The sequence below is a fragment of the Propithecus coquereli genome, unplaced genomic scaffold, assembly GCF_000956105.1.
Source record: "Propithecus coquereli isolate 6110/MARCELLA unplaced genomic scaffold, Pcoq_1.0 Scaffold241, whole genome shotgun sequence".
In the NCBI taxonomy this organism is placed as follows: Eukaryota; Metazoa; Chordata; class Mammalia; order Primates; family Indriidae; genus Propithecus; species Propithecus coquereli.
Window position 1 is genome coordinate 1,482,627 of NW_012147964.1, and position 4,498 is coordinate 1,487,124.

Below are 4,498 nucleotides of genomic sequence, written 5' to 3' on the forward strand. Positions count from 1 at the left end.
GACGGGCCGGGCGGGCGGGCGCGGAGGGCGCGGGCCGGCGGGCGCCATGGACGGGCTGCGGCGCGGCCTGTCGCGCTGGAAGCGCTACCACATCAAGGTGCACCTGGCGGACGAGGCGCTGCTGCTGCCGCTGACCGTGCGGCCGCGGGACACGCTGAGCGACGTGCGCGCGCAGCTGGTGGGCCAGGGCGTGTGCTCCTGGGGGCGCGCCTTCTACTACAACGCGCGGCGCCTGCACGACCACCAGACGGTGCGCGACGCGCGCCTGCAGGACGGCTCGGTGCTGCTGCTCGTCAGCGACCCCAGGTGGCCGCGGGGGCCCGAGGCGCCTCCCGGGGACGGGGCGGGGGGGGCGCCGAGGGGGCCGCGCGGGCGGCTGGGGTCCTCCCGGGCCCTGCGGCCGCGCTGTCCTCGCCATTCCCACTGTCCCCAGCTCGGGCAGCCGTCCCCGCGGATTTCCTGTCCACCCCTCTCTCTCTCTCTGACTCCTTTCTCTGACTTGCGTCTCCCTGTGTCTCTGCCCGCTCCTGTCTCTGCTGTTTTCCTTCCTGTGTCTGTCTTTTGTCTCTGTTGTCTCTCTGTCTCTGTGTCTCTCTGTCTCTCTTCCTTCTCTGTCCATTTGTCTCCCCCGATCCCTGCCCTCCCTCCCCACGATCCCATCCTGACACTTGCTGCCCACACTCGGACCTGGCCATCTGGGTGCCCAGAGGGGTCACCTGGCCCAAGTGACCCACGGGGCAGGGGTCTTCCAGCCCCAGGAGGGGTCTGCAGAGAAGGGTATTGGCGCCGTGGGGACAGCGTGTGCGAGGCCTGGGGTAGCTCTGGGAAACGGGTCGTGGCTGGCGCTTAGCAAGTGGCAGGGAGGTGGTGGAGCCGGCAGGGGCTGTTCTCAGAGCCTCCGACGCCACCTTGGAAGCAGGGGAGGGACTAGGGCCACATGAGTCACCCTGGATGTTACGGGGGTCATCCTCGCCAGGCCCCAAGAGGCTTGGTCCACCCCCCAGCCTGGGGTGACTGTTTCGAGAGCAGGGGCCTCAGACACCTTTCTGTGCCAGGAGGCTGGGGCCTGGGGGCGGGAGAGACAGCCCCCACCCCCTCAGGCCCTTTTGAAGGAAGGTCTCAGGGGACAGGAAATTTGGGACTTGGGGCTGGGACAGGGTGTCCTTGGCAGTGCACCTTCTCCTACAGGTCTTGCAGCTAGACGACCCTCAGCTATGCAGGCAACAGTATTCCATGTGCAATAAGCATTTATCAAGTGCCTACTGTGTGCCACATCCTGTGCTGGGCGGTGACCCGGAGAGACTGGGCCCTGCCCTCCGGGAGGTTGCAGGCCAGTGGGGCAAGAATGAAATAAATACACGGTAGAATGTCAGCTTGTAGTAAGTGCCGTGAGGAGGCACTGGAAGGGTGAGAGGGGTGGAGACGCTGCTGTCCTAGCAACAGTGGCCGAGGGAGGCCTCCCTGGAAAGGTGACATTTCAGGGTGTGATGTGAAGGAGCTGGTTAAACAGAGAATGAGAGTGGGGGAAGGGTGTTCCAGGCAGAGGGCACAGCCCGTGCAAAGGCCCTGGGGCAGGACAGCACCTGGCATGTGGGAGGCTCAGCGAGGAGGCCTGTGGGGCTGGAACAGAGTGCGAAGGGGGAGAGAGGGAGGAGGGGAGGGCGGGGCAGTGATGGGGCAGGTCACTCAGGGCCTGGTGGGCTGCAGGGACGACTTGGGCTTTGACCCTGAGGTAGGTGGGAGCCATGGAGGGCTGTGGGCAGAGGAGGGACATGTCGCGACTCAGGTGTTTCCAGGCCCCTTCTGGCCACTGTAGGGACATAGACTGGGGGGAGACAGGAGACCAGGGTGGAGGTCCCAGTGCGTGATGGTGGAGGCAGAGGAAGGAAGGCTTCGGAGGAGACAACTTCGGCCTCCTCTGGGCTCCTGCCCTGCCCTAAAGCTCTGTCCTTTGCCCTGTCCCTGACCACACACATCTGGTGTTAATGGCAGAGTCCAGCTCTGTCTCCCCAACAGACAGGGAGGACAGGCCCCGGGGACCTACCCGCCTTCGCCACTCACTGGCTGTGTGTCCTGAGGCAGCTCACCCACCCTCTCTGGGCCTTGAATGGGTTCAGAGCCCCCAAGCCACCCCTAGACACACAGAGCAGGGGCTACTGGCAGGTGGCCCAGTACCAGCTGGGGAGGCCTCAGCTTCCCCATCTGAGAAATGGGGAAAACATCTTTAACCTGCCAGCCCACACAGGACCCTTCGGGGAGAGAAGCCACATGGGCTGCCCAGGACAAACCCGCCAGGGCCTTTCTCCTTCCGGGAGGAGCCTCTCCGACCCCCTCCTGTTTCTAAACTTGGTGACATGCCTTGATGACGATTTTTGCCTCAGGGTGGCAGCACCCCTTGGAGACAGGTTGGCACAGGGCAGCCAGCAGTGGCTCAATAATGATCATGTGTTAAGTGCTACAAGACGCTAGCGACTTCGTGTAGTCTTACCACAGCCCTGTGGTGGGGAAACTGAGGCACGGAGCAGGGTTAAGCTGGGAAAGGGCAGAGCTGGGGTTTGGACCCAGCTCCCAGCTCCCTTGGGGCCAAAGCCCAAGTCCTCCCTGCAGCCCACCAGGCCCTGCACGACCTGCCCTGTCCCCTCCCCGCCCTCCCCTCCTCCTTCTCTCCCCCTCCTCACTCTGCTCCAGCCGCACAGGCCTCCTCGCTGTGCCTCCCACACGCCAGGTGCATCCAGCCCCAGGACCTTTGCACAGGTTCCTTCGGCCCAGAATGGCTTTTTCCTCTGACACCAACTCCCCTCCTTCATGCCTCTGTTTAGCTGTCACCTCCTCAGTGCCACCCTGCAGTCCTTCCGGACCACGGTGCTTAACAATGCATGTCACCCACACCCCCCCATCCCCACCCCTGCTTCCTCTGCTCTCTCTGCCACCTGCCAGCAGCCAACCTCTCTCTGCAATTTCTTTCTTTTCTCATCCCATCTCTCACTAGACTGTAAACTCTGCGAGGGTGGTGTCATCCGTCTTGCTCACTGACGGATTCCCAGTTCGGTGCATGGCACATAGTAGGTGCTCAGTAAATATTCATGGAATGTGTTGTCTCTGGAGTCGAGGAGCGGGCCGCTTAGAATATTTTCCTGGCGCTCTAGCAGGGTCTTGATGCTTGGGAGGGGGTCTCAAGGCTGGGGGTGAGCCCTGGCAGGTGCGGGAAGAGGCATTGGCCAGACACTGAGCAAAGCACGGAGGCCTTGAATGCCGAGGCAAGGGCCATGTTTGTCCTGCAACCTGTGTCTTTCTGTGCCCCGTCTTTCAGGTAGTCTGGGTTGGAGGAGGTGGAGCCATGTCCGAGGGGACCCAAGGGACTGGCTGAAGGCGCAAGCTTGGGTAGGGGGCACCTTCGGGAGGCACCTGCCCGGCCTCCTGAGAGCCCAGACCTCACTCCAGGTACGTCCTAGTACTTGAGAGGTAGAAGGAACTTTAGAGATTGTGGAGTCTACAGATGGGGAAACTGAGGCCCAGAGAGGAGAAGGGACTGGACTTTGTTGGCCATCACCTTCCTCCATACAGCTATGCTTCTGGCCCCTGGTGTGGGGACACTGGCCTCACCTCACTGCCTTTGGGACTGACACGTGGGCCTGAACTGATGTTGCCCCCAACTTGCTGTGTGGCCTTGGGAAAACTGCTTCTCCTTTCTGGGCTGTGTCACTCCCCTGCTAGGAGGAAGGATCGGTCTTTGGTGGGCGGGTTTGGTTTCACCGCACTCTTTGCCTGCAATTCCTGCCACTGCCACCAGGTGGCAGCAAACAGCTGAGTTCATCCCAGGAAGCCCCTGCGGCCAGAGGCCGTCCCTGTTCCCCCCAGGGACCGTCCCTGTTCCTCCCAGGGGCCGCCAGGGACACAGGGCAGGAGGGGATGGCTGCAGGGGTCACTGGCCACATCAGGGCCGTTAGGAAAAAGGGAAGAAGGACAACTGACCGGAGAGCTGATGTTCTCATTCCGTTCCTCCTGCTGTTCCAGGCTCTCGGCTCCCAGGTGGACGGTGGAACACTGGCCTGGCCAGATGGTGCCCGCTGCCTCGGACATCCCTGCCGGAGCCCCAGGCCCTGGCACTGACCTAGGACGCTGCCGCCCCTGCCCAGCCTACCAGGGAGGAGCCGTGAGCCCCCCAGCTCTGCCATGTGACCCGGAGGCTATGGTGTGTCCCCTGCCTGGAGCGACTTCCACCCTCGTCTGCGTGGCTCCAACCCGCCTGGGAGTCCAGCCTCCTCCAGAAAGTCTTCCCAGATTCCCTCCTTCTCAGCCAGAGCACACCTCGTCCCCTCTCGGGGCCCCGCGAGCCCCTGTGAACAGCCCGGGCTGGGGTGCAGCCAGACATTGCTGAACTCTCAAATGACTAAGGGCAGAGACCGGGCGACCCCAGCCCCGTTCCCGGGGCCCCACCCACACCCCCAGACCACGCACCCCTGCCCACCTTCTCGACGCTTTCCTCCTTCCCCGTGAG

The 4,498-nt window shown here is 63.1% G+C and overlaps 1 long non-coding RNA gene across 1 annotated transcript; it reads left to right on the forward strand.

Annotated features, from left to right (window-relative positions):
* The first annotated feature begins 32 nt into the window (after positions 1–32).
* On the forward strand, positions 33–4,191 carry LOC105811911. The gene is made up of 3 exons (XR_001137576.1): positions 33–306; positions 3,311–3,441; positions 4,015–4,191. It is a non-coding gene; the product is annotated as an uncharacterized LOC105811911 (long non-coding RNA).
* The last annotated feature ends 307 nt before the right edge of the window (positions 4,192–4,498 follow it).